A 20,837-nucleotide genomic window follows, 5' to 3' on the forward strand; every position below is an offset into this window, starting at 1 on the left:
CCATCAACCTGGCTAACACTGTTTGCCTAGAGATCCCCTGAGGATCCATTGTGTGGAACACCCAACTTCCAGGTCCACCCAAGCTGTTAATAGTGGCTTTTCCATGTGAATGGCTGGTCTTGGCTCATGCTTCATCATTTCCTAAATCCTCTCAAACAAGCAACAGCCAGCCTCAGTAAGACCCCAGCCTGCATACCTCTTGCTATGTTGTTCCAGGCCCAACACTAGCAGCATTCAGTGCAGGTTCACAGCTTACTTTTGCCTGGGAATGGCCAAGCCCAGCACAGTAGCAGCCATCTGCAGATTGCTGTATAGCCCAGACAGGATAGCCCCAGGCAGAACACAGGTGGAGGCTAACCTTAGCCAGCACCACCCGGGAAACCCCAGAGCCTCTGCACCCAGTGGACAGCTACAGACTATATCAGATCATCACCACTCTGCACCTACACAGCTGATCCCCCATGGAGGGCAGAGGTTGGTGGTCAGTGGTCACAGCCAGTCCTTGCAGCTGACTGACCTGAGTAAATCCCTCCCATTGGCCTGCCAACAGCAATCAAGGCTCAACTACAAGAGGAATGTGTACTCAGTCCACACAAAATGTGCAACTCAAGTACCCAGCTTGGGTTTCAGGGGAGGCTGTGCCTTGAACCATACACGGCACCTACTACATCAGGCCACGCTACCAAGACAGAGAGTCATAGCAGCTCTACCTAATACATAGAAACAAACACAGGGAGGCTGCCAAAACGACGGGACAAAGAAACATGGCCCAAATGAAAGAACAGACCAAAACTCTCCAAAAAGAACTAAACAAAATGGAGACGAGCAATCTATTAGATGCAGAATTCAAAACACTGGTTATAAGTTTGCTCAAAGAACTTAGTGAGGGTCTCAACAGCATTAAAAAAAATCCAGTCAGAAATGAAGGATATACTCGTTGAAATAAAGAACCATGTACAAGGAAACAACAGTAGAGTGGAGGAAACTGAGACTCAGATCAATGATTTAGAACATAAAGAAGCATAAAACAGCCAAACAAAACAAGAAGAAAAAATAATCCAAAAAAACCTGATAGTGTAAGGAGCCCCTGGGACAACTTCAAGATGTCTAACATTTCACATATCATAGGGATGCCAAAAGAAGAGAAAAGGCAAGAAATTGGAAATCTATTTGAAAAAATAATGAAAGAAAACGTCCTTTATCTGGTGAAGGAAATAGACATACAAGTCCAGGAAGCACACAAAGTCCCAAACAAGGTGGACACAAAGAGGCCAGTCCAAGACATATCATAATTAGTGCTGGCTTCGACAGCACATATACTAAAATTGGAACTATACAGAGAAGATTCGCATGGCCCCTGCACTAGGATGACATGCAAATTCATGAAGTGTTCTATAGTTTTAAAAAAAGATACATCATAATTAAAATCCTAAAGGTTAAAGATAAAGAGAGAATCTTAAAAGCAGCAAGAGAAAAACAGTTACACCCTGGATGGTGTGGTTCAGTGGATTGAGTGCCAGCCTGTAAACCAAAGGGTTGCCAGTTCGATTCCCAGTTTGGGCACATGCCTGGGTTGCAGGCCAGGTCCCCAGTGAGGGGCAGGGGGGAGATATGAAAGGCAAGCACACACTGATGTTTCTCTCCCTCTCTTTTTCCTTCCCTTCCCCTCTCCCTCAAAATAAATAAATGAAATCTTTAAATAAAGAGAGAGAGAGAGAGAGAAAATTAGTTAGTGACCTACAAGGGAGTACTGATAAGACTGTCAGCTGATTTTTCAGAAGATGTTCTGCAGGCTAGAAGGGACAGGCAAGAAATATTCAAAGTCACGAAAAGCAAGGACCTACAGCCAAGATTGCTCTACCCAGCAAATCTATCATTTAGAATTGAAGAGCAGATAAAGAGCTTCTCAGACAAGAAAAAAACTAAAGGAGTTCATCATCACCAAACCATTATTATATGAAATGTTAAAGTGACTTATTTAAGAAAAAGAAGATCTAAACTATGAAAAATAAAATGGCAGTAAATACATGTCTATCAACAAATGAATCTAAAAACCAAACTAAGCAAACAAGAAGAACAGAGACAGAATCGTGGATATGGAGAGTGATTTGATGGTTGCCAGGGAGGAAGGGATAAGGGGGGATGGGTGAGAAGATGGTGGAATTAAGAAGCACAAATTGGTAGTTACAGAATATCATGGGGCTGTAAGTACAGTGTAGGAAATGGAATAACCAAAGAGCTTAAACGCATCACCCATGGACATGAACAATGGTGTGACAATTGTCTGAGGGAGTAGGGGGTGCTGGGTGGAGTGGAGAAAAAGGAGAAAAATCAGGACATCTGTAATAGCATAATCAATAAAATATAGTTTATAAAAAGAATCTGTTGCAGAGTAGATAATTGACAAGTGTTGGTCCCCCTTACAAAGTATCATCCCTGCACATTATCCTTGGATATTTACATAGGGGCAAGTGATATTTGTGAAAACAGTGTATTTCTGACAGACAAAATTTCAAACATAATATTCCTCGGTAGCTTAAGTTCTAAGCCTTTCTGGTTCTGTGACATTTGATATACTCTAAAGTTCTAAATCCCAATTCCTGCTTCCAAAGAACACTGGAAATTGATTGAAAGTAAACACCCTCTCACTGTTAAAATGAATGTGACAAACACATCGTGTAGAGAACAGAAATTATGTGGGATATTCAAATAATCACTAGTTGTCCCTCACCAAACAGTAGTTTTCAGACTTTAGTAAGCACAAGAATTATTCAGAAAGCTTGTTTAAAATACTAATAATCCACACTAATTCCCATTCCTTTAGTAGCGCCTGGAAATGTGCATTTCAGCCATCATGTGGGTATTTGGAAGCACATTTATTCTCAGATATAACTGGAGGAAAAAAATGTCCTAAAAATGTGGCTACTTCTCAATGAACTTTGTCTATTAAATGGTGTCTCAGTGTCAATGAGCTTGTCTGTATGGATTTCAAATGCAATGGCATGCTGATTGTGCATTGGACAGATATTCATAATTCAGTGGTTTGGGTGGGGCTTTATAAAACTGTTCTGAAAGTGATTGATGCCACAGCTGCTAAAGCTGAACTGTACTCACTACTGTGCTCTGCTCTGGGAGGTTCTGTATGCTGGAGGCTGGGACTGTTGCCCAGACACTGTGTTTGTAATGAAGACAGGCATGGGTCCTTAACGTTTTCTACCCCTGCCCCAAATGCCGAACATAGCACGAACAAGACATAGTCAGAAATTTCTATTCTATGTATCTCAGTGACAATTATTCTAATAGAATTTCTTTTCTAACATTCTATTTAAACTGATTGATATCAAATTAAACCTCTGGAATGGTGGCTGATGATGCGGAAGAGTGACTGTTGGCCAGGAGGCTATTACTAATGGTCTGCCTCCTGGCTGAAGTGACTTAACGACCTCATTCCACTCAGGATTCTGTGTATACATTTATACCCATTTGCATACCTAAAAAATTCTCTTTAATGAATAAACTGGCTCACGGCAGCTATTGCTTGTTACTTTTCTCTAAATCATATTTGTAAATGAGGTTCACCTATCCAGTAACCAAAAGGTTGTCATCCATTGCTTTGCTAAATTGTACTAATCCAAGTTCTTCTTAAAAGGAGACTCTTCTTTCAGAAAATCATTCATTATGTGTATTTACTATCCCTATATTGGTCAGGTTTTTAAAGCCATGTCCTCCAGAATGAAGACAAAAGAAAACCAAAAATGCAAGTCTAATACGACAAATTTTGCAGAGTAAAAACATCATTGTATGTAAACCTGGTGCTTTTCATAACCTGAGCGACAGTTCTCAGACCTGTGAGTACACTCGCAAGCTCTGGAAACCAACCGATCCAGACTATCAGAATACCAAAACACCTGAATGGTGTGTCTAAAATTAAACTATTGAAACTCTCCCTGGATGTCAGTTTCCTTTATTACCAACACATTTTTTCTCATCATCAAAGCCGCTTTAATAAAATGAGGAAAGAGTGCCACCAAGCGGCAGCAAATATTCTTAATTCAGTTCTACTTTCCTTAAAAAAAAATAGGTATATCAATACTTTACCTTTGTTACTTGTGCTCACACCCGTAAGAGAGAAAGGCTTAGGGCATGGTTTAAAACATGTGATTCAAGTGTTGAAGGCATATTTCAGTAGAAAATTATATTTTTCTGGGTTGGTGAGCAAATCTGCTATGGTAAATTTCTTACACGTGAAAATTCTACCTGCAGAAGTTCATATTTGTAAAAAGTACTAAAAAGAGCCCAATTTCAAACTCTCATTGGCTATATTGTCCCTATTGGTCACATCTGGAGTTTCCAGAAAATAATTTCTTGTTTCACAAAATGTTATCTATTATGTCCAGAAATTTGAAGTATCAGATTAAAAGCAAATTTGAACTATCAGATTAAAAGCAAAAGGGCAAATATTTTTTAAGTAGCATATAATCCTAATAATGTTACTTGTAGCCCTTTTTCCGCATTTCCTTTCAAAGGATTATGCAAGTTTATCAGAGTAAAATGTTTAATATTCCCCTAAATCTATTTTAGTTATGCATTCCCCTTCTGTGTATATTTGGTCCCGCCTTAAACAAACAGGTCCTGAATGCTTACTCGTCCAAGAACAGTATAAAGAAGGCAAGGAGGGGGATGGTCTCTGTCTGGATTGATGTTCAGGACAAGCCGGGCTCCCATCTCTGACTTGCTCTGTGGGAAACTTCAAGCTCCCTCAATTGAGACAATTCTACTTACAATAATACATGTATACAGGGTGGGGCAAAGGTAGGTTTACAGTTTTCTGTAGGGAAAATATAATGATTAATAAATAATGATAACAAATACACTCCATATTTCCTGTGTACACAACTGTAACTCTACTTTTCCTCCACCCTGTATTTGTGAGCATATTATAGAACTTCTAAATGATCCTCCATTTGGAATTTCACTTGCAGTCACAATGACTTTGACCATATATTAATACGATAGCTGTGAGAACTATTAATATTCTCATTTATGACTCAAGATGTGGTTGAGTGATTTACCTATGATGTCATAGGAAAGTTGTGCCAGGATTGAAATTAAAATCACCTGACTTTCTAAATGGTTCTTTCTAGGAGGCCACCATTCTTCATGACGAATGCATCAAAATCAGCCTGGTATTACACAGAGGTTATATCATCGTACAAGGTTCCACAACAATCGCCGTGCTGTGGACACTGCTGGAAATGTTTCTGGGACTCCCGTTCTGAATTTCCCTTGTGGGGAACACAAGCAAATCAGTCTCATTATACATGCAATGCAACAGAGACTTAGTCAGTATCTATCACTTGCATGACACTACGCATACAGAGGTATAACGATAGTACAATTGTCAAGAAATTTACAGTTTAGCAGGCACCGTGAGAAATGTAGTACCAGTGCTTCTTCCTTCATACTAACATGCTATGTGGTCTTTGCATAGACATAACACATACTCTGCTTTATAAAATCTAAGATACTGTCAAATGCACTCTTTCACATCTCAGGAATAAAGAAAAATACTGCACTGACGATTAGAGGGTAGCAAGTTTCTTTGCCATCATTTAAATGTTTTATTTTACATTTAGAGAAAAACCCCTTTTAATCTTATTTTGACATTGGCTTTCTTTAATATCTCACTCTGCTGCATACATAAAAAGGCAAATATAAACAAAATAAATTGGTTAAGGCATTGATAACTATATCACAACTGCTAACTGGTGATAGGAATTATGAAACCTCATGGATTATTATATTAGCCCCACTTTAAGAGATGTTAACATGTAGAAGGGAGGGAGGGTGCATTTCAGAATCACTGAAGTATTTCCTGCTCATTTTCTACAATAGTCATTGTATAATGGAGTTAAAACAAATAATGGGGACAGGATAGGACAATGGTTCGACTCATTTTCTTTCGGTTTTAGGTGCTATCAGTAATCACCACAGTGGTTTCCAAATGTGTTTGACGTCAGAGATTTGAGATGGATTACTGACTCTACTTTTTACAAGCTATGTGGCCTTTGGGTACGCTAGTAAACCTTTCTGTAATTTAGAATCCCCATCCATAAAAATAGTAAAAGTAATAACTACCGCTTAGCTATTAAGTAAAACAATATATTTAACACATTTAGCACGTAGCCAACAGTGGTAGCATTATATTTAAATGTGGCTAAACCCTACGCATTCTTCTAAATAGAATAATAACAGCATACTACTAAGCCCAGAAATAGCTAAAAAATAAATAAAACCCCAACCCCGTTACCTCCCATCTCCTCCAATGATGGAACATGTGGCATCCGTCTTTTAGCTGACCCTGTTAAAGGCCTCAGATCCCAACTGACCAAGGTAAGATACGAATTAAGTGCTCTGGCTTAAAGCCATTCTAAAGTAGCTACCAGTTTGTCAAAAAGAAAAAATAAACATGAAAGAAAATTCAGTTTCTGAACTCACCCTTGATCTTTAAATAGTCAAATATTAAGAAGATTATACAAAAGGAAATGTATTCCTAATATATTCATACAATTATAATCACAGGATTTCAAAATCAGCTGAACGTAAATTCTATCAAATATATAACCACCCCAGTGTGGCGAAGTAAAGCTGGGGGAAAAAAAACCCGCAACAACAATGAAATGATCTGAAAGCCTGCCTTTTCAGACAACATGGACAGCGAAATCACGACTCTTTATAAAAATGAGCACAGCTTGGGAAACACAATTAAAGAAAGGAATTCCAAACTGGCTGGTTACAGTAAGCCTTTGGGTGACTGATGGCTTAGCTGCTGCCTTGGCTTCCCCAGGACACCTTTGTGACAGAACCACGCCAAGCCATAAATCAGACATAGCCTCCAGCCTGGGACTTGTTCACAGAACACAAGGACAAACTTGTATCTCTCGGCCCTCCTTGAGGCTGATGAGTCCAGATATCCTAGTTTCTAGGTCACTCTCTACATAGGAAAGAAAGCTTTAATTTGGGAAAATTCCCCTACTTCAGAGGGCTGGCCATCGTCATTAGCCCTAGTTTTATATTATTGATTTTTTATTAAACATACTTAATTGCAAACAGCCAATAATGCTTAGTAATGGAATAAAAACCTTAGTATTTTTGAAAATATACTTTTCAACTGGGACCACTTCGTAGTTATTTCCATTTAAAAACAGAAGGTGGGGGAAAACTTACTCCAGTGGGAAGAGTGAGTAAAATGGACAAATAAACAAATATTTGGAAAGGTGTACAGTATTTATTTCCATTTCACCAGAGGGAGTAGATTTGTCTGTTTCATTATTCATAAGTGACGATTTTAGTTTAGTTTTCCTGCTTGTTAAATATCAAGAACATTCTAAACCCTCAGGCAATAGGTTTCAGTAAATAGTGGCTATATTTCATTCACTGCATTATGGGAAAGCAAAACTTTTAAATCACAAAGCATGCGAACAGCAGTGGCCAGTGTCCTGTCCAGGTGGAGCACCACAACTGCAGTCCCTGTGAGGTCTGGAACTGGCCAGCCTTGGTGTACCTGAATGCCCGTGTGGCAAATTAATACAACAGGAACCCAACAGATTCAATTAAAACTACAACAGGAACTTTATGTTAATAAAATTGTTTTACTTATGTCTGTGTTCCCACAGGTGAAAACCATATAATCATCAGTTTAGTATGAATCTAGATTTTGGAATAAGGTCAAGTATGATAATAAAGCAATTTTTAAGTTATTTGAGCTTACAACACTAAAATCATAATACTTTAAAATATAAAGCACAAAATCAGGTACATAAATCATTGTTTCTTATTCTCTTCCTCCAACAGTATATTTTAAATGCCCTCTTAAATTTAGCCATAATGAGGAATGCTATATGGAAAAGCTAAACAGATTAAGACTACTCATGGTATTAAAAAGTAACATTCATATAAAATTACAAGTGAAAAACTAAAAATTGTTTTAACAAGACTACCTATTAATTTATGTCATTCTGATCCAATCCAATTACAAAAGAAGATTTTGTATATAATATACTACATTCTAGTTCTGAAGAGGATTTTGCCTTTGTGGTTGACAAAGTATAAGCACATCCAAAATAGAAGGGAAATACTTCCCCATGGAATGTCCCCCATATGCCCTATCATAATGAGCAGAAGCTTTCGAAGCCAGGTGATGAAAGAGGAGAGTGGTGAGAAAGAGGGTTACCTGTGAAATATACAGAGGTCAATGAAGGTAAAGTCCTTCAGGTACATCTTTGGCTGTTCCCAGGGCATTTTCTCCCTCTCTGTCGTACATTTGAAGATGGATATAATATAATTCGTTTTAATAGGGAAAATCTTACCCAAAAATCACTTTCTCATGGGCTCTGACAGGGACCTGAAATTCACAGAAAGCTAACTCCTTTCAGTCAATATATAAATATAAACCATTTTCTTATATCAGCTTTTAGCATTCAGTTTAAATTTATTAGATTTAGTGGTAACTTGATAGGACTATAAAATATTAGAAGTGAAGAAAACTTTTCACAAATGGAAGAGGAAGTCTGGGAAAATATGAAGATCTCATAGAAATTCTGTTGAGAAAGACCAGTGTCTGTGGAAGGGTGGGAACTGGGGCGTGGCTTTTCGAAGACTGAAGACTGTACCGAGCACCTAGAAAAAGCACTGAGAGATCCAAAGGGCTACTCACAATCAGAACTGCCGGGAAAGGCACCAAAAATCCATTATATCTACTTCCCGACGTTCCCTAAGATTGGTCTCGCATTAGTAAAACAGATGCCAACAAATTGTGATGATTCACAAGGACCCCTTGAAAATAAAAACTGTAAATTAGGAATATGGATAGATAATATGTATTAGAATATTAGGTAAGAGACTATAGTTAAAGCCGAAGTTTTTACACTTCAAATTTGTTGTTTGTTTTAGTATTAAAAGCTGGTTAAAGGTTCAGGTAGCACGCCCTGACTGGTGTGGCTCAGTGGACTGAGCACTGGCCTGTGAACCAAAAGGTCAGTAGTTTGATTCCCCACCAGGGCACATGTGTGGGTTGTGGGCCAGGTTGTGCAAAAGGCAATCAACCAATGTTTCTCTCACACATTGGTTGTCTGTCCATCTGTCTGTCTCTCTCTCTCTCTCAGAATAAAAAATAAATAAATCGGCTCAGACTCCAAATCACAGAATAGTAGAACTCTGATTGGTTCAATTGGACAAGTCAACCACAGAAACAACTGACCGCTGTCAATCATCTAGTGAGGACTTTCGTTTGTGACCATTTGCTCAGTTACCCCTCTCAACCCTCCTGCATGGCTTTCCACGCCAGTATGAAGGACTAAGTAAAAAACTCTCTACACTCAACATTTGTGAAGAGGATGTGACGTGGAAAAGAGGGAGAAAAAAGGTGGTGAGTTCTTGGTGAAATACATGAAGAAACAAGGACAAAAACTCCTGTGTGAAGTAACAGTTCTTAATTGCTTTCTAATGGCTTGACATTCATCTTCTTTGATCTGTGCAAAAGCCATGTGGAGAATAAAACTTGCCTACATCAATTCTATCACCTTCTTCAAACCCTAATTGCCATTTAACCATAGGAAGCCATAAGCACCAAAATATAAAGGAGCAGAGAATGCAGAAGATAAATGGTTTTATTGTTTCGCATTTTATTGAGTGTGTGTTAAGACACAACTATGCCAGAAATGGGAGGGGGGAAAAGCTACAGTTATCACATGTAATACTAGGGTGGGCAGATGTTGATTATAAATAATTTTAATTTCCTTATTCAAATACAAGTTCTTAGGACCAAAACTGAGCTCTTTTTTTATAACGAAGCCCTCTCCTCCTTTCAGGTGGCGCTGGGAGGAGCCGGGGTCCTTATGTTGCACATAACCCTACCCAGCCTTTCAGCATGAGGCTGGTTTTCAGAAGAGAATTTTGTGGTAAAACGGATTTACTAGAGATTCTTAGAGTCTTCCCCTACTAAGGAGTTTTTTAGTGTAGAGCTGCAAAACTTTATTTGAATTATAAAAATAATATATCAATTTCAATTTACTTACTCCTCAGTAAATTTAAAGGATTGACCACTCATCACACACATTCTGAAATTTTAAGGAATGAATTAAAAATAACTTAACTAAAAGCCTAAGGTGGAGCTCATAAAAATGACCTGCCACACAATTGGTATTGGTACTTCCTCAGGCAGTCCACAGAATAAATTACATGTTAAGGAAAAGCAGTGTAATTGTTAGTGTCAAATACTGGGATTATCCTGAAAGGAAATCATTATGCTATGTGGCTAACACTGAAAGATACACCTTTTCTTGAAAAGCATTGTCTGAATTCTTCATTAGATACTTTTTCCCAAAAGATATATTTTTCTCTCATTTTCTGTGAATGAGTAACTTCTAAATGAAAAAAAAAAAAAATAGCAATCGGCAGTGGTCATTTTTATCTTTTTTGAATCCTGGAAGTAAAATGAGAGTTCAATTTAGCCAAGAAACATTTAAAGTTGGGGAGAGTTATGATGTTCTCCCAATTCTTTTATTTTTTTTAAAGCCATATTAAAACTTCTAATCTCCCCTCCCCTTTTTTCCTGAAAGTCAAAAGCAAATTCTAAAAGAACGTCCACTGGTTCTTCACATACTTGGTCCTTTAAAGGAAACCTTGTAAAAAAAATAATAATAATTCACTGTAGTTATCTAAATCTTGAGTGCCCAGGGACCTCAGGCCCATTTTTCTCCCTCCTTAGCCCAACTGCCCTTACCACTAGCCCCTCCCCATTTTTCTCTTTAACCTTATAAAATTTTAGAAAAAACTTTTTTTAATTTTGCCAGATTCTTCCTTGTAAAGCCCTTCCAGAAAAAATGCTGAACCTTTCACTTTGTTTTCAATTACATTTGATCTGGTGTTTATGAATTTATTTCCTTTCATTCATTAATAAACTGACCCTGTCCCTCCTTGGCAGCTCAAGGTTGGCTCTTTCAAGACTAGCTCTTCTACTGTATTTTTAGTCTCTGTAAAATTGCCTCACAGATATTTACAGTCACGTCGAGTAAAAGCAGAAGTTGTACACAGTTCCATCTTTATGTCTCCTTTTCCACGTCTGGGTTATCCACTGGGCTCCTTCCTGCTCTGCAGACTGCCTTCTGCAGATGACCTAAAAATATGCCCATGTGTGTGACAGTCCCTCACATGCATGAAGCACTAAGCCACCTCAGTTATTTCAAATGGCAGAAAAGTTTCAAACACTGTTTTCAGACCCTTTGAGTAGAAAATACACTTTTATTAGAGTTTTTTTTGAGGGTGAGGGGGTCCCACCAAACAGAACACCTGTCCCTTTTTGTGGAAATAGTAACTTATATCTGCTAGGAGGACAACATCACCGTACCTATTACTAATCCATGCCATAGGTGTGTGTGTGTGTGTGTGATAAAATGATTTTAATTTTCTATAGTAGGTTTGAATTGAAGTTCCTGGTAGATTCATGGCTGGGGGAAAGAGAAGTGATTAAAATCAGGGACTTTTCAACAATTTTATAACATTACAGCTATTTAGACAATAATAAAAATACATTAAAATAAGAAGTATAGTATGAAGCCTGTGAATCTACCCTGGTCTAACTAAAAATATTTTCACAGACTCCCAACCCAACCAATAAATGGCACATGCCCCATTCCCAACCTCAACCTACTGTTAAGACCTAGCTATCACCTCACATCCGAAAGGACAGAAGATAACAAGGGTCAGCGAAGATGTGAAGAATGTGTGCTTTGTTGATAGGAATATAGCCTCTGTGAAAAATAGAATAGTAGAACCTCAAAAAATTAAAATAGAATTATCATATGATCAGCAATCCAACTTCTGGATATTCATCCAAAAGAAATCAAAGCAGTCTCGAAGAGATATTGGTACACTCATATTTATAGCAGCATTATTCACAATAGCCAAAAGGTAGACACAACCCACTGATGGATAAAAGGATAAAGAAAACGTAATATATGTGTATCAACTCTGAAAGGGAAAGAAGCTCTATTCCCATGGGGCCACATGCCATAAACATACATATTCATTTTTTATTTAATCTTTATTGTATTTTTTCCATTACCACTGAAGACTGTCAGCAGCAACTACCTTTCCAAATATACAGAAAAAGCCTGCCTCAGAATGAAGTCAATGCACAGACCAAATTGAAGAGAAGAAATCAGAAAGAAGGACTATCCAGACCATTGATGTTCTGTGTATTGGTCCTTGAACTCGCCTGTTATACAAGCAAAGAAATTACTTTTTTTAAAAAACCTTGTCTAATTGGGTTTCCCTCATTTTAAAATGAAAGCATCTAGACTAATCCAGCATTAATGCCTGATAAAATCCACTGCACAGCTATTTGTTGTTCTACAGCATTTGAGACTGGGATATACAACCAGTTTCCTGAAGACACTATTTCTGCTGCCAGCCTCCATGAGCCACAAAGGATCGTGAGCTGTCTCTTGCTAGACTAGACCAATTTCAATGCTATTCTCCAGAAGTCTTTGTTTTTATTTATTTGTTTGGATTTCCCCAAGAACTCTGTAATTTATGTAAGCTTCTTCTATGATAATAAGGAAACAAGACTCTGAGTCAGTTTCTAAGTCAGTTTTCCATTATTAAATAATTGTGGTTATATAGGTTTAGCTACCTAAAACATAAAGTGCATGTTTTCCCTTTAATTTTCACTCAATTTTAATAATGTATTCATAAAAATAAAGCAATCTCAAGCTAATCATAAATAATTTGCTGGCATTCAGATAAAATTAGACTTAAAAGAATGATGTACAAATAGTGTTTTAGTTAGGTTCCCAACAGGAAACAGATGGAACACTCAAGATAATTCAGGGAGATTTTAATTACAAAGTGACTATTCATAAAGATGTTGGCAGGCTGAGGAGAACCACAAAAGATGGTTCTGTAACTCAGGTTTATTAACATCCAAATGACAGGAGAGGGAGCAGTTACTATAAAAGGGCCAAGATTCATGTAGAAAGACTGCCTTGAAGGAAGCAGTTAACTTCAGAGTAAAGAAAACAGGCCAAGGCACCCTTATAAGGAGGGAGCTTTCAAAGTGAATTCCTTGACCTCATTCACATACTGCTGATTGTTTGCCAAGACTCCCTATTGGTCAAACCCAACCAGAAACCAGAGGGCAAGAAAGTCTGTTTCTATAACTCATAAAAGATGGACTCCTGGGGGCAGTGAACAGGATGGAGAAGGGGATAAAAACATAAAACCGTAAACATAAATACAACTTAAAGCCTTCCATATTAATCCTCATCTTACCATCAAACGTATTTAACATTTTACCCTACTATTTCTTTTTGCTTTGAAATATTTGTTCATAAATGATAATGTTAGAAAACACACAAGCTTTTGTATTAAAGAGCCCCCTAAGTACAATGGTTTAAAACAGTGAGTATGTATCTCTCTCACACGCCTTCCATGGTGAATGACTAACTTGGTAGGGTAGTTCCATGCCATTCAGTTATCAAGGGACCATATACCTTTTACATTATCGTGCTACCATGCCCTGGGGCATAGTCCTCATCACAGAGTCAAGCTGGGTTTTGAGCACATCTGTGTTCTAACTCACAGGACATGAGACGGGGACAAGCCCAGAGCAAGTGAGTGAGGACAAAGTTGCACATATCACTTCCCCTCACATGCCCTGGAAAGAAACTTTGTAGAATGGCATTTGCAGCAAAGGTGTTTGGGTAATGTAGTCTCCCGTTGTGTGATCATGTGCCCAAACATAGAAAAAAAGTTTTATAAAGAGGACAACTAGCAGTATACCAGAAGGTATTAAAGTCTTCACAGATTTTTTGAGTTTTTAAGAGTCTATATAATGGTGGTTCTTGTAACTGATAGATTCACTTTGAACTCTTCAGAACTTTCACTTTCAGAACTCTTCCTTCTAAAAAGGCCTCATTTTTTTTCCCTAAAATCTACCTTTGTTGGCATTTTTAAACATTGCCTAATAAGATAATTTTTCAATGACAGAAGATGATTTCTCAGTGTAACTTCCTCATCCAAATCACTCATTTTTCAAACACATGAGGTAGGAACCCATGCAATTTTATCCCTACAATCTTCTAATCTTACACATACACAACACTTTATTCCAAAGCATATGTCACATCTTCTCAATTGGCTACTGGTACTAAAAAAAAAAAAAAGAAAGAAAGAAAGAAAAGAAAAGAGAGACAGAAATTATAGTGGGAATATATGGATCTATTCAAAATATTGAATGAAGCCCAATCATATTGAGTAAAATAAAACATGGGCTACATATAGTCACATTGGGACCTGGGAAATGGTAGACAGAAAGACCCAGTAAATAGGCAGAAGATTGTCAGAAGAGGAAATAAATGTGATATAATTCCCACAGTGACACAAATTGTAAACACTTATCAGTTGTACCTTCTACCTGCAACTCACCAATGCTGCCTGGAATTGTGAAACTCTTAAAGATTTTTTTTTTCACATTTGTATAGTACCTGAGGGATCTCTCAAACTTTCCCTTTTATTCTTTAAGAACATTATTAGTTTAATCTACATGTTCTGACAGTTTCCTGAATTACATTTCTATTTAAAACAAAGCTAAGAAGAGGGAGATATAATCTGTAATTATGTAACTTGTTCTAGACCTGGGCCTTTGCATTCCTTTAGGTAATTAAGTACCACCTGACCTAAAGATTAAGTCTTATTGTCTAAATTATTATAAAAATACCGGCATCTGACATGGTCTTTTTGCATAATTTTAGTATTCTTTCAACATGTGTTAATTAAAGCATTAAGACACTATCGTTGAGGTTACCAGTATTTAACCCACCAGCACGAAGTCTCTTCTTTTACTACCAGTCTCTAATATTTAACATTTCAGATTCAAAGTGCACATGTTCAACATTTTACACTTATTTTTGAAAGAACAGTTTTCATGCAAGTGCCGCATATGAATTTTACAGAATTTTAACACTTTGATATTTATGTGGATGTCTAAAGTATCCCTGAGGTCACTTTGAACTTCACCTTCTTTCCTCATCTATTGTTACATATTTCTAATTCAGTTATTCTCTGACTCTATCATGTGTCTAAGTAGGCATGAGTTGTTTTTATTTGTATTATCATTACCTACCATTGGACTAGTTAAGTTACTATAATTAGTTACTGGGTCCGTAAAGCTGTTCTTCCCACTCATCAGCAGGGATGACGGCATTTGGGTCACTGCTATCAACACTGTCTACCCCAAACATTTCTACATGAAAAATTATTAATTCCAGATTCAAACTCAGTTTAGAAATATAAGACATAACTGAATAAATAATTTCAGCTGTGGCAAACTCAGAGATACATTTTAGTGAACCATGTTCAATCCTTTCAAAATTCAAAGATCAGCCCTCCTACCTCTACAAGTGGCTGAACATTTATTTTTGAAGTTATTTTTAAACACGCTCCCCAATAAATCAAAAATTCATATGATCCTACATTAAAAATATTAGGCAAGCATGAAGACATTGCAGTTCTTTATTTTCTCAAAAAAAAAAAAAACCCTCAATCTTAAATTCTGAGGAATAAGAATCGTTGAGAGGTCATTTAACCCACACACACCCCACCCTGCCAGCTTCCGAGACAGCTGCCTCAAACCAGATGGAAATCCCAGTCTCAGAAGAAACAAATTCCGTAGTTCACTACTCACTGTCAGGAAGTTCTTCTTTATGTTTAAACTACAGAGATCAGGCTACGGATTAAGACTGTTTCCTCTAGTGCTCTTCCTAGAGAAGGAGAAAAACAGATGGACATAATCTGTCCTGTAGTTGGAAAAAATGTAGTGAGGTCACTTCTCTTTCTCCAGTTTTTAAAAAAAGAAATTATTTTAGTGTTTCACAGGTATTTTATTTTCCAATCATATCCGAAGAATATATATACAAATTATCTCAGTAGCACTATAAGTAGGGCCTTCTGTGAAAAACCAAGTGGTAGGCAGAGTTGGCTTTGAGTGTGTTATCTTCCAGCTATCAGTGACCTCATGCAGTCTCCCTCTCTGTTCCTGCCTGTAATACCTTGGGTTCATTGCAGAAGAATACGCGATAGTGCAGACAAAGAAAAGGATGAGGGCTTGTTTGGACCCAACTGACCCCAGAGCTGTCTTCATTTTGGCCTGGGAGCTTAAGGCATCTGCAGTGAAGCTACAGGCAAGCAGCACATGGAGATATCAAGTGAACGAGGGCCACATCCCTATTAAGGAATCTAAGCAACAAAAAGTGCAAATGAGCAATAATGGAAACTGAAAACAGTCTTTTAATATTTGGGACTTGTGCCTAATGCAAGGTGTTCTTCATTTCAGAAAAGTTGTAAGACTAGACTGGTCATTGGAAGGCAAACTTGAATTGGGACTACACTGCCAAGTCAGCCTTAGGTCAGTTCCTTAAGACTTGGAGAAAACAGGGAGAGCACTTGATCCGACATTTTGGGTCAGAGTAGCAAGAAGGCTGGCAGGGGACAGAGGTGGTGAATTCAGAGGTCAGTAGCAGAGAGATCACATTGATTTGTTCTACAAACATTCACTGCCTTGAAGGGTTGAATTAATCAGACTTTCCCTGCAGGACCTAAAGCACACTTATGCGAAAACTTTACAGACCTGTAAGAGTTTCTTACTCAATTATTCATAAGTTTTGTAAGAATCTACTACAAGCATCTACTATGTGTTCTAGGTGCTAGAAAATAGTGAGCAAAACAAAAAAAAAATCATATATATATGTGTGTGTGTGTGTATATATATATCTGTCATATATATGTACATATATATATTTGTTCAGAAGGTATCCAGCCATATAATATGAAAAATAAAGACATTTATTTAAGAACATACAAGAAACATTGTACATGGGACATTGACACCTCGGTCCCCTTTAAAGTAGGCACCTTGGGACCTCACACAGTTCTCCCAATTGCCATCAGCTGCCCAGTCATATTTTCCTGAATCTCATTCACAGTCTGAAATCTCTTCTCTTTCAAAGATAATTTTAGTTTGGGGAAAGGCCAGAAATTGCAAGGCACCAAATCTGGGCTGGAGGGGGGCTGAGTCACCTGGGTGATTTGATGTTTTGCCAAAGAACTCTACACGAGATGTGATACATGAGTGGGGGCACTGTTGTGATGAGGCTGCCAATCACCAGTTGCCCACAGCTGCGGCCTGAATTATACAAATAGTTTCTGCAGAGGAATGTTCAAGCTTAATGCAAAATTTGATGCAGATTCATTGTTCTACTCACTCAATCATTTTGAATGTGGCAGCCACACAATACACATGCTGTCTCAGTGGTGTCTACCACCCCCCAGTGACTAGTACAGTGAGGTTGTCATCGTTCACACATGTGCATTCCAGTCCACTCTCCTTGGCAGCGAGGTTACATCAGTGTCACACAAATGGTTCTTGTTACATTAACAATGGTTGAACTTTTTCTGAACATACTTCGTATATATATTCCTGTCCTATGGAGCTTACATTTCAGAGGGATAGAAAGTAAATAAAATAATAAGTAAAACATATAGTATGTTGAAAAAACACCATAGAATTAGCATTTTAATAGTACACAAACTCCTATTTTATTTAAGTCACCAACAAAGTTCCTTTGGATTCATCATGGCAGTGAATTGAATGAGGAGGCACTTGGGGGAAAGAAGCAGTGTTTCTAAAGCTGCTAACATCCCAACACACAGCAGGCAATTGCTCGTCCCTCCCCCCCCACTGTCAGCTGACTGACTACCTACTTCCATAGGGTGAGGACTAGAGTACATCACAATAATATATTACATAATAAATACAGAGTTTAGAAACTATTAAGTACTCTACAGATTTTTTATTGCTCAATCATTATTCACTTAGATGGAGCATTGTTAACTAAAATATCTCTGGTTGCATGCTATAGAATTATATTCTTGCCCTTTTCCTGCTCAATATTTTTATCAACAGCCTGATGAAGGCATGTGAAGGATGGTTATCAAACTTGCAGATAACACTAAGTTGAAAAGCAGAGCTAATGTGTTAGATGACAGAAGGAAGATATAAAACAATCTTGACAAGGCAGAACACTGAAATGAAACCTATAAAATGAAATGAGCGCATATGCAGTAAGTAAAAAAATTAGCAAACAAACACCCTGCACGTCTACAGGGTGGTAGAGATCAGTCTTGATAGCCTCTTTACTAAGAGGGAGAAAAAACCTAGGAGGCTTAGCTGAGCTCCAGTTGAACATTAGCCAACATTTTAATACAGCTGCAAAAAAAAAAAAGTCTTAGGCTGTATAATAGGGTAATATCTAAATGAGGATAGGCAATGTCTATCTAGAAGAGAGTATTCATACATGGGTGAGTAGTGGAGTCTGCTCCTTGTGACAATGTTCCCGGCTGCTCAAAAACACGGCTTGTTTTCTTTTTTGTTCCAGGTTGTTTCAAATGGGTGTAGTTACAAGATGAAAGACTTCTAATTATGTAAGATGGTGCTGCTTACTCAAAGCAAATTTCAGTGCCTATCAGATAATAGAAGACAAAGTGTGGGAATCGGTGCATGGGGAGAGGGCAGGAAAAATTAACCGAACAATGTAATTTCTGAAGCAACAGGATATTTTGTCTACTGAATAAGTTGACTGCCAAGAAAAGTATAGGGAATTGATTGGAACAAGTGAGAATGTTTAAAAGTAAATTAAGTTTAGGGAAGTAAAATTCTGTAACACCTGAAAACTTAAACCATGTTTTCCATTTATTTGGGTAAACTTCTTGATTATTGCAATTGGTTGACGGTTCCGGTTCCTATGTCTGAGTGTATTTAAGCTTTCAGCGCAGGTGTGTTTAAGCTTTCAAATGTTTACAGCATGTCCTAGCATCCTCTTTCTTGAAATTTAAACAGCTCCAGATTCAGTTTTATACATACGGTTTTATTTTTAATTTCCAAGGAGAGACATAACTTAGGACTTACTTGGAAATTTACTTTTGAAACTCAGTATAATGATCTACAAATATTTTCCTAGGCAAGAGCTTTCAATAAGTAAATAGATTTTGTGAGCTGAAGCTAGAATTTGACTGAAATTTGATGGCTCTTTGTTCTATTGGTATTTGTTCTAGAATTTTTCTGCTTACCTTACCAAATATTTGGATAGTAGCCTAACTATTGAACTGCACCTAAAGAACAGAGGTAATAAACTTTATACAGTAGTAGAGCATGCTTTATAATTGCTTAATTTATCAATGTGCGAGAGCCTCCAGAATAATCATTAATTAATTCAAGAAGCATTTATTGATCTCTATTCCACGTAAGCACTATTGACTGCTGAGCATACTAAGGAGTTTGGTGGGGAAAGAGCTTGTATCATGTAATGTAATAAGTATCCAAGTGATAAGAACCCAAAGAAAAAGAGCTAATCCAGACCAAAAGAGCAAGGGAAGGTTTAATTATAGGAATTAACCAGAAAAAAAAGGGCAGAATTAGAATAGGAAGAAGGACAAGCCAGTCAAGGGAGATAATGAGCTAAGGTAAAGAAAATATAGAATATGTGGAAAAACAAGTATGGTCTGTATGCACAGTGCAACTGTTCTCCATTTCTCTCTTAAATCCCCTCTAAACGGGCTTCCATTTCTCTCTTCCCCAAAACAGTTTTTATCAGTATCACCAATGACTTCAATATGGCTAAGTCCAATTCTAATAGTTTTTGGTTGTTGTTATAATAATTTAACACAAACTTAGTGGCTTAAAACAGCACAAATTTATTATCTTAGAGCCCTGTAGGCTACACGTCTGACATGGGTCACAGTAAGATCATAACCTTGGTTGGTTCTTGAGAATTTTATCCCAGCAGAAACATTGCAAGTTTGGACTAAAAGAGTACGAAATGTAAGAAAGCTGTCAGCTCCCCAAAATTGTAGAGGCAAGAAACAAACTGTTGAAACTACTCAGCTGAAAACACGTGCAGCGAAAAAGGAAGGATAACTTATTCTGGGGTGGAGATGTGAACCCCAGAGGGTGTAGTGGAGAGCCACAAGGGGTTTTGAAATTGCTTGGGATCTGTGTGTTCCATGTTCTTTCATAAGATAATCAGGTGTGGCCACAACAGGGAACAGAAGAGAGGCTCAGGAAAAACAATATTTATTATACACTCAAGTCCCAGAGAGAGAGTCACTACACAGAGAGAAGGGGGCAATGTGGCAGGGGGCACCAAGGGAGCGAACTCTCCAAGCAGGTGGGGGGTCCAGACAGAGTGAGGCCCCGTGGGCATGTGCTTTTATGTATTGGATGTCAGGGTGGGGTACACAGGAAAAGGCAGGAGGGGATTTCATTGGTGCATTAAAATGGCACAGTCAGGGAAGAGAAAGAAGGGGACTTTGTGGCAGGTGTCAGCTTTGTCACACTGCTGCATGGGTCACGTGGGCGGGACATTTACAGTCTGTGAGCATATTGAGGCAACAGGAAAATGTGAATTTTTAATGGTTACAATATTTCCTGATTCCTTTTCTTCTCCTATTTTCTCCACTTTTGAACTGAACACTTCTATATCTGGTATTCTATGCCTGTTCCACCATTGTATTTTGGAAGTAAGTAATTTGTTTCTTGAGTTTTATATTGTCGGCATAAGAATGTACAAACCTGTAGAGAATTTTTATGAGTTTATTTGAGCCAAATTGCCTACATTGCTAGGAAGCAAGATTTCAAATATTTCTAAGAATGACACTTTTGCAGTTTCTTTTTTTATACATTTGGAATTACAGAAGGAACAGGAGGAAGATGACCTAAAGGT

At 37.7% G+C, this 20,837-nt stretch overlaps 1 non-coding gene across 1 annotated transcript; it reads left to right on the forward strand.

The window, feature by feature from the left end:
* Positions 1 to 1,295: 1,295 nt before the first annotated feature.
* Positions 1,296 to 1,402, forward strand: LOC112308114 (U6 spliceosomal RNA). Its single transcript, XR_002975116.1, has one exon. It is a non-coding gene; the product is annotated as a U6 spliceosomal RNA (small nuclear RNA).
* The last annotated feature ends 19,435 nt before the right edge of the window (positions 1,403 to 20,837 follow it).

Source organism: Desmodus rotundus, chromosome 2, assembly GCF_022682495.2.
Source record: "Desmodus rotundus isolate HL8 chromosome 2, HLdesRot8A.1, whole genome shotgun sequence".
Lineage (NCBI taxonomy): Eukaryota > Metazoa > Chordata > Mammalia > Chiroptera > Phyllostomidae > Desmodus > Desmodus rotundus.